The sequence below is a fragment of the Pararge aegeria genome, chromosome 20 (assembly GCF_905163445.1).
Source record: "Pararge aegeria chromosome 20, ilParAegt1.1, whole genome shotgun sequence".
Taxonomy (NCBI): domain Eukaryota; kingdom Metazoa; phylum Arthropoda; class Insecta; order Lepidoptera; family Nymphalidae; genus Pararge; species Pararge aegeria.
The window spans coordinates 3,863,825-3,874,514 of record NC_053199.1 but is presented as its reverse complement, the minus strand read 5'-3'; positions in this window follow the sequence as shown (position 1 = coordinate 3,874,514).

The window sequence follows — 10,690 nt, the reverse complement described above, 5'->3', positions numbered from 1 at the left end:
TTAAAACTTTCGGAGCCTGTTGGGCACAACCAAACAAACAAACAATAAAAAAATCTTTCCTCTTTATAATATAGGTATAGATTATATTCCATTCTATTCGAGGCTGCCTGATATTTCAGCAGTGATTGCTGCAAAATCACAACCATAATGTTATTATGTCAATAACAAAAATTATGAGATTTTCTTGTAAATTAGAGTACGAGTATCAGGGGTTCTTATTATTCTTTTATGAATCCACTTACTCAGCAAAATAAATAGGAAAATATTAATCGAAAATTATAGTTGATAAATCCAGTAGAATCAAATAATAGCCGGCAATAACATCAGAACAATAAATAAAAATGTGCGCGTCATTTTTTTGGGCAAATAAACCGATATTGGTCCGATAAACAATTTTTATTGCGACGTCAGCAATAACTTGGCTATAATGAAAGCTTTTACTGGATGGAACAACTCTATGGTGCAATAAATCCATTCCGGGGGTTCACTACGGTTTGGTCTTATTTGACGATTTGCTATTATTTTTCGGCAGGAATAGGTTTTCCTTTTGTGGAACTCTGATGTTATTAATAGTGTATAGCTGATAGCCAAATTAACTCGCTACGATATTAGACTTTATCATTACATAGTTACTAGGTGAGATTGCAGTCAAGGGCTAACTTGTAATGTAATGAAAAAAAATTGAATTGCAAGATAGTATGATATTAGATATACAAAGCTATATTCGTTTTTTTTAATTTATTTTGTTAAAAATGTATTATATCGTATGTATTATCGAGTTAAAGTATTAGTATGTAGTTATAAGCATGTAGTTTTAACTATGCACAACCTGCAGTCTGTTAACCTCTTGTTTTCCTTATCCTAAGGTTGCCTAGCAGGGATCGCTACTAAGCGATAAGGCCGCCTTTTACATACTACTTCTGTCTGTGTTTCTTTTTATTATTTTTTTGTTTTTTTTAACTTGTAGTGTGCAAATTTAGAGTATAAATAAATAAATAAAGTGATCCCAAATAGATAATAAAAAAATTATGAAACTAAACTAAATGTATTGAAATAGCCATGTTGTTTCACGCGGGTTAAAAATAAAAAATGCCACAATAGGGGTCCATTTTAATGTTTCGGTAATTATCTACGTGCAAATAGTTTTATATCTAGAGTTTTGCATGTCCTTGCACAGTCCCTACGGATCGGGCGCTGCATTAATTGCACAAAGTTTTCTGGCCATCTCATTAAAACTATTCAAATTTCCCGAGACGCGGTGTCAGGCCTTTTAGTGAATAGGTTTTGGCTCAAATTAATTCCTCGTCCTGAAACACGATCGCTGGAGTTCGAATTGATTTCGACCAATTGATTTATGGTAAAAAATTCTAATTAAAATATCCTGATTTGAAAAAATCTTGGTTTGTAATATTTTTTTTTTGCTTTATTTTCCATAGTTTAAAGAATAATTGTTTTGTTTACGGCCACAGTAGAATAAACACTAAGCTTAAATAGTATAGTAAACACATATTATATAATAAATATAGTAAGCAATGTGAGGGCAAAGGTAGAAACCTTTGACGGCCGATTGGAGCAGTGGACCCTGCTTTCTGATTCTGTGTGTGTGTGGAAATGTGGAAAATGATTGTGTGATGAACATGCACGTTTTTCAGTTACTATGTTATTCATAAAACTATTCATCAGTCATCCTAATACCCATAACACAAGCTACACTTATTTTGGCGCTAGACGGCGATGTGTGTATTGTCGCAGTATATTTATTTTTATTTACTTATAAAATGTTAAATATTCAAACGGATGATACTGTTACGAAACATAGCATGCAATAAAAAGTAATAACTTTATTGCTAAGAAAACTTTCAAAATATCATGAATATTTCTTAAATATAGTTCAACGGGTACCCTGTGCATACCCTCTATGCACGCACGTTAGTACTTCTTCCGAAAAGTACTTCAAGGATGGAGTTAGTACTTCTTCCTGTCACAAAAAGCTTTACTATAACTAAAAGTAAAAATAATTAGCGAACAAAATTTGCCTTGACTACCACACGCCTCATGAGGACGGTCGGCCAGCAAAGGAAAGAATTTTGTCCTGTTTTAAATCATAATTTTAATTCCCTCTGTGAGACTTAAAACAATGTAATACAGCTCTAGCTAAATAGCGCAATTTTTTCAAGTGAATGATTGGAAGCAAGAAATTCGGTTACTTCCTTTTCAAATGTAGGCAAACAAACAATGATATACTAAACGCGGAAAAAGTTAAGTATATATTCAAAAAAACAATTTGACTGTGTTACAGTGGTTAGCGCTCAGGTCTTTTAAGTGGGAAGTCCCGGGTTCGATCCCCTGAATTTTCTCTGGTCTAACAGGTTAGCCCTATCATCTTAGACTGTTACTACGAAAACTTGAAAAAGAAAAGCGAAAAATAATATATACGTAATTTAACCTCCAATATTGAAAGAGGTGTAATGCATTCAAGTACTTTTTCTGTCCTATTACGTCTCAATTAAACTGTAAAGTGTGTCATCAAAGTTTCATTCAACTCGCCAAGAACTAAAGTCATCAATAAAATCGCTGAAGCTCGGACCTCAAGTAAGTCTAGTTCCAGAGTCCCAGTAATTAAAACGTCATTGTTTTACACATTCTCTCCGGATTCCGCTCGGCACTAATTGTGCAAGTTTTCTAGACATCTCATTAAAAGTATTCAAATTTGCCGACACACCTCGTCAGGTCTAATGGTTAAATTTAAGTTTATATTTGCTAGCCATTCGGATAAATGGCAAAAATAATAGAATATGAATTTAGAGGTTTATAATTTTATGACATTTATTTATTAATTTAACTTAAAGTGATCGTTTTTGACGTGACAACGTCTTATAAATTGGTTTGCCGGGTGACACTTCAAGAAACTGCGTTACGCTCCGCTCACGTTATGCGCTCACAATGAGAGCGAGTGAGAGGCACGCGTCCCTTCCACTCGGGCATGGTTAGCCCGCCTAAGAGCGAGAGAGACAGACATAAAAAGTGAAAGGCACGCGTCCCTTTGTAGTAAACGCTGTTTCATTGTACGCAAATGTATTGCAAGTTATTGTATGTATATTTGTATATAAATACGTATGTATGTGTAAAGGTAAAAATAAAATTTTGTTAATATGAAATTCAGTGCGAGATTCTTTGTATAAATTAATGTTTTAAATATAATTCTTGGTATAAATAAATGTTTTAAATTGTTACTATTATTTCATCCTTCTTCCTACTATACGAATGAATATTCACATTAAAATTATTTTACCATTCAAAGTCGTTGTCACGTAAAACTTTCGCCCGTATACCGACTTTACAGGCAACCAATTTTTTTTATTTTCATTTCTGTAGCTTTATGTACACTATTGTTTTTTCGTAATCTTGATTTCACTTCACAAAATTTGCCAGAGAGACTGCTTGTTTCTTCTGTACGGACTTACTGTTATCCCCTAAAAGCACTCGACGAACGTTCCCGCGGGATTTGAAATAAATATTTTTTTTATTTTATTTATTTACGAGCGGACCCCTGCGCCATCTGTCGGGCTGATTTGTGAATCTAAACTATCCAGGGTGCCACCCAAACGCATACCAAAAAATTCATTCAAATCGGTCCAGCCGTTTAGGAGGAGTGCAATGACATACACACGCAAACAAGAAATATATATATAGATTTATTTACACAAAACGTAGACTTATCTTTACAGGCTTAACCTAATGCGATAAACAACCATTTGATACCTTTAAATTAAAAAAAAACTAAAATTTAATAGGTACCTTAATAGGTGATCGGCAACTATCACTTATGTACGGCAATATAGCGGATCTGATCCTAATAACATTTTGCATAGCTCGCATTTCATCATTAACATCAGATCATTGAATTACCAGCACACTACAGAGCATGGGTCTCTTCCCACAATGAGAAGGGGTTAAGGCCGTAGTCCACCACGCTGGCCTAGTGCGCATTGGTGGACGACACGAACCTTTGAGAACATTATGTAGAATTCCCAGGCATGCCGGTACCTCGCGATGTTTTCCTTCAACGTTGAAGCAAGTGATATTTTAATTACTTTAAACGCATATTATATATTATAACTTAGAAAGTTAAAGGTGCGGGCTGCGATTCGACTCAGCCCTCCTCGAGGAAGGGCTGTCGAACTCCTGCCCGATCTTCCTTACGGAATAGTCATCAATGAAATTATTGAAGCTAATGTTCCTTCGAGTGAGTCTTTAATTTTAAATCGGACGAGATTTTGTGTCTCTGTAAGTAAGTATAATGCCATTATTATTTCCAATTCTCGCTGAATTCCACTAGGCACTAATTGTAGAAAGTTTTCTGGCCATCTCATTAAAACTATTCAAATTTGCTTCGTAAGGTCTTCTAGTAAATGGAATTTTGTTTTAATTATGTCAGCGGGCTGAAAACACGGCCACTTGAGCTCTGATTTTCGATACAAAAATAAGCTTTTCTAGTATATTTAACATCAGTTGAACAATAATCTCAAAACCTCTTAATTACTCAATCTGAAAAATGAGTCAAAGTCAAATATTTCTTTATTCATGTAAATTATGGACCTACATTGAAATAAGTTGATGGCAATAACTACGTTTGTAAACTTAAAACTAAAGCTACGAGGGTTCCAAACGCGTTCTGGTCTAAGAAGAAGTCCACAACAAACATAGCCGGGTGTTTTTTTTTATCACCATCTCACAATGTCAAATCGAGCCTGCGAACTTCATTCCACAATATTCAGAATACATCTCGCGAAGTCTTTGGTTTTCATATCAATGTAATAAACAAATGAAAAACGAACGGGGAGTCTCCTTCATCGAAACGAAAATTTCCATGTATTAAAATTCGATGTCGCCGCGAATTTTTATGGTTGAAAACCTAATGACGTATTTGCATCGAAAAAGAATTTTCGATTGGAATCCAGATTCGAGGGGTAAAAACAAAAATATCTGCGGGGAAATTGTAAGTGTTTTTTTAAAGGAAGACAATTTATTTTAAAAAAGCTGAATGTTTTATTTTGTTCAGTCGGCTGCAAGAGTAATCGATTTTGGTTTAGTTAACAGAGAACGGATTATCTTTCAGGCGGGGTTTATTTTGATGTCTATTCACATTGTACACACGTGATATGACGTAGTCTTCCATGCGATAAGTTTGACCGGTTTAAGCTCAAAGCTTTAAACTGGATGGTTGCACCAAAATAATGCTTACAGTTCGGACCCTTAAGAGCTGCTTCTCGTGGTAGTTATTCGCGGCTATCAAATGTTGGAACAACCTCTTCCAATTCTGGACTATATGATGTCCAACATCTTTTTGAAAAATAAATTGAGAGAACAATTTTTGGAAGATCAAAACATTTAGACAAGTGTGATGATCATTATTCCAAGGTCATATTTGTCCCACTGTTGCGTAAAGTGGAACTAAGATGTAGCGGTGGTATAACACACAGGTTCACACGGCATCGTACCGGAACTAACTGCCTCGGCCGAAGCCCACCAGAGTAGACCAGAGAAAACTCGTAAATTCAAAATTAAAATTTTCGAATCGAATCCGTACCCGATCCGAAACCTCACTTTTTAAAATCACACTGCTCACAATCCACAGCGTTTTAAGATGACGTAGATGCTGGTCTGAGGAAGAACTGTTACCATGCACACAAGCTTGGATGCAACTTTTATGTCAGTTTTACATCAAAATGGAGACACTGCATATTTCACTTGCAAGCTAGTTGTTCTGTTTATAGACGATGGTTTTCCATTTAGCATCAGGTGGACCATCCTCTTGGTTCGTAAACTATTATCATTCATCAAAGCAATAGTCAGCTAAATCTTGATTAGAAGATTCTTACCGCTGCACCGACGAGAGATTTACCGGAATAGCCACCGAGCTGATGTAAAATTCTGTAATTTCGCGGTGAAAATTCTATTCCACCGACCAATAGTAAAATGCTTCGCCATTTCCAGCGACCGACACTGATATTGTTGCAATTGCATCCGACATCACGTTAAACCTGACTTTATGTTGCTATATACGGTGCAACGGGCGTAATGTCTCATCTACACGTTTGTGAGTACATTTTTTCCCCCAGATTTCTTTTGCCAACAAAATTTGAGTTGATTCGTTGCTTAGTTAAGGCATGCAGGAAGGATAAACAAATAAACACAATAATCACCGTTGAGAATATTATGGAGAACTCTCACGCATAAAGGTTTCCTCACGATATTTTCCTTCATCGTTGAAGGAAGTGATATTTTTATTACTTAAAACGCACATAACTCAGAAAAGTTAGAGGTGCGTGCTGGGATTCGAACTCGGCTCCCCGAAAATGAAGCCTAGCCTAACCACTGGGCGATCACCGCTTTATTGATTAACTAGATTTATCATCACCATCTCACTTTTGGGCACAGCCATATTTTCTTATAAGGTTCAGAGCTTGAGCCGTCTACCCTGTTTTAATGCTGGTTGGCGGGCTTAAGAGATTATTATCACTTTTTGTTGAAACAGCCTTTAACAGTTCAAAATTCACTCCACTGCTGGACTGAAAGCCTGTCCCAACCGGAGGGTCTGTCCAAAATCAACACGATGGACAAACACATTAGTTATTGCTGTAGTTGGTAGTAGTAGCATAGATGACGCGTATGCCCATCCTCTGTTACATTCCCTCAGTCGTGTCGTGTGACACCCGTTGGGAGCGGAAGGGTAGTGACAATAGTATTCTGATCTGCCGTCACCGCACGGCACGATGACTTTGTTGAATTTCCAGAAACTTACCTGTTTTTTGATGTTTGAGGTATACAGTGCAAGTTATTTGAAAACCAACTTCGTAGGTACAATACCATAGCCTGCAAGATCATACTGCTTACTCTAGGTTGAGCGTGTAGTGGGACCATTAGACTCGTATGTATGATTTTAAAAGTAAAACTAAGACTAAGTTTTACTCAATTATGGCCTTAGTATCCTCGCTTTAGAGCTCAATCTTCGAAATCAGGACCGCGAGATAGAACCTTTTAAGTTTATGAAGTGTATATTTTTACATCAGGAATTCTACAAACATTTCCAAAAGCATAATTTCCAGAATCTGACTGTTTGCAGTGTTATTGGCAGCGAAAGGTTACGATTTATAGAAAGCTAATTTCCTTTATTCTTCAACATGTTCTATGTTTAGTATTAGCGCTTTTCGTGACAAAGCTCGACCACAGAAAAACAATCGCCGTGCTTATTTCCGTCGCCAGCATTATGTGTTCGTCTGAAGGGCTTGTTTGCCGATGTAATTACAGTCACATGAAGAATTATCTGTGAATTATTGGTTTATAAAAAAACGAGTGTGTACTTATGTACACGCTTTAGAAGTTATACTTCTTTGGCGTACAAAATAAAAATCTTTTTAAAAATTTTACCTTTCGCGTTTGTAGAAAATACGACATAAGCAGGTATTTAATACAATGAAATTTTTATTATAACGCATTATATTAGTGAAATAAAGTTTATTTAAATATTACAAAAAATATATTTCTACATAATTAAAGAAAAGGACGTTATCAACATAATTAAATTTTAAATATTCATTATTTCTCTCTCTTTTTTTCTTCTTTCTTTAAATACTCATTATCGGAAAACGAAATTTTACTCAACATTAAAATTTGAGATTTCGTAAAAATTTACTCTCATCATTGTTCCCTAACGCGTTCTAAGAAGTGTAACTAAACTTAACTAAAAAAGTTTAAACATGTCTTAATAGACGTCTTAAGGTAGGAGGTACAATATCGATTGCGTGTAACAGTATTCCTGACGTTTTGATACATTTATTTCACAACTTTTTCCTGGAATACTTTTAGAAAAATAACGGGACGGTAAAAAAATATGCAATGCTTATCATAACATCATCTGTGTTTACATTGTAATACGCAGTAAGACTAAGAAATATTTAATAGTAATTTTCTTGCAAACATTGACGTATTCCTAATGTTCGATGCGATTTGGTTACCAGCAAACTGGTACTGGGTTGCTTTTTTGTTTAAATGACGATGTGAGATAGTGATAACAAAAGAACACCTGGCTAAGTTGTGGGCTTTAGACTAGACCAGTGAGAGTTTAGAAATTATTATTATTTCACAAATCGCCGAACCCGAGACCTCCCTCTTATAAGAGCTCAGCGCTCACCACTGTGCCAGTGTCGTCAATCGGTAATCGTGTCCGGTCAGAAGATTTTTTAAATCTGTAGTAGGAACCGATTAATAAATACCTGAAGAACGCGCGTCAACTGGGCTGTTTTTTTCCGCATCTTGCATCGATAAAGCAGTATGGATTTCACGCACGAGTTGTACCTTGATTTCACTTCAATTAGTAAGCGTTTATAGCCTAGTTGTTAGAGCTCTCAGGGAAACCGAGTTCGATTACCGCAACTGTAACTTATCATAGTTATGTGCGTTTTTTAATTTTAACATTTTACATATCACTTGCTTTCACGGTGGAGCTAACCTTTATGCCTTTTCTATAACATTCTCAAAGGCGTGTAAAGTCTACAAATCCGCGTTTGGCCAGCGTGGTGGACTACGGCCTAAACCCTACTTATTGTTTGCTATTGATAATAATGTCTTGACTTTACTTAAATCCGGATTATAATAACATTTTGAAACAAAACGACAGCAACATTAAAATAAAACTACTTAAATAAAGAGATGCTGGTTGGTAACCTCCTTGCAGAGATTGTAACGTAAGCTCAGAAATTGTGGCAATCGTGCTAAAATTGAATGCAAAATTTATCAGAGAATTTACTAGAGTATGCACTATTTAGGAAAAAATATAAAATCGACTACTTTGATGGTAATGTAATATAATATGTCTTAAATACGCATTTTCAGTAACTTGGCTGGCATATTTTTCCTTGTATTAAACATAAAAACTTAACTACTGAACCAAATTTTATGGCATTTCTATGGTATTAATCATAAGATCCATACATATACATTGATGAATCTAAAGGTATGTTCTTTAATATGAGACGAAATTTTTTAAATCGATTTTTAATCGACAGTGTTCTGAGGTCACACATAATCTGCTCCTCTTTTTATGTTGGTTAGTTTAGCCGCTACGTCAAACGTATTTTTATGAAAAATAAATTTGGTCATGAACGGTTAAGCGGCTTAAACTGTTTCATTCTCAAATACTTTGGTCCAACTCAACCAAATACTTGGCCAACCAAACTAGGAAAACTCAAGTCAAGTAAGCACACTTTCTTGCACGTTTGATGAATAAACGGAGAGAGCAAAATAATAAAATAATAAAGCCCGCAGAAAGTTGGGCGGTGAATAAATCAACATTAATAATATCACAACCAGTTCTGTGGACAATAGCTTCAGTTTGACGGAATAATATAATAATCTAATCACATATTCTGTATGACTCCCGGAAAAGAGCCAAGTTGGTTTTCCTTGATATATATCGCCGGAAATAGTGGTTGGGACTTTGGTTTAACTTTCGAATTCGATCAGAGTTCCAATCCCGACACGCACCTGTAACTTTTTTTTAAGCAATTAAAAATATCACTTGCTTCATCGTGGAGTTCTGGAAAATATCGCGAGGAAACCTGCATGCCTGAGTGTTTTACATAATCACATCCGCACTGGACCAGCATGGTGTACTACGGCCTAAACCCCTTCCTATAGTGGGAGGAGACCCGTGCCCTGTAGTGCGGTTGATATGATAATGATGATGATATCGCCAGCTAACCAGACAGATCTACAATTTCATTCACACTAAATTACTTCATCATCTCAACCACAGGACGTGCAGGACATAGTTCTTTTGTAGGGATTTCCACTCGCTAAGATTTTGCTACTTGTATCCTTGCGCCCACCAGGTGGGGGTCTACAAACACTACCCGTGACAGTATAGGGTCACCAATCAAACACCTTGGGACTCCTTAGTCCATCGGTTCTCCGAGCTATGTGCCTCAATCTTGCCATATAAGCTTTGCGACTCGTTGAGTTATCACGGTAACTTGTTCTTCCGGATTTCCTCAATTCTAATTGGATCACGAGGAGAGACTCCAAGTATAGCTTTCTTCATCGCCCGCTGAATGACTCTCTTCTTATGAGGTTAAAGAACATGTTTTGGAACCATAAGTTATCACTGGCAATACGCACTGTTCGATTTGGTCTTCAGGTACTGAGAAATTTGAACGAGAATTTGTCGTGAACGCTGCCCATCTGACTTGAACTTTTTAAGCTAAACGTAGAATTACGCCAAGCAGTTCAGTGTTTAGAACGGTCTGACAATTGAAAAGTGCTGTCAGTGCGACAAAACTCTGCACAGTGCCGTGGCCGGGAGGCCGAAGCCCAAACCGCTAGGCTAGCACCGCTCTAAATACATAAGCTGTCCCAAACGAGGGAAACTTATACTAGCGCTAAAATTCTTGCTGTCAGCCGTAAAAATCATAATTTACACCCAGCTCTTAAATGCGGCGCCACTTCGCGCGAACTCTATAGTATTTTTGCAAATGTCTTGCGACTACATACTTTGCGACTATATTTTTCTTAAGGTCTGATTGTCTCACCAGAACCTTCCGGAGAGAATTCCGAACATAAAAATTCCCAAATTGCTGCTGGGGATGGAACCCAGGACCTCTCATGCTACAGACACCGCGTTCTTCAATGC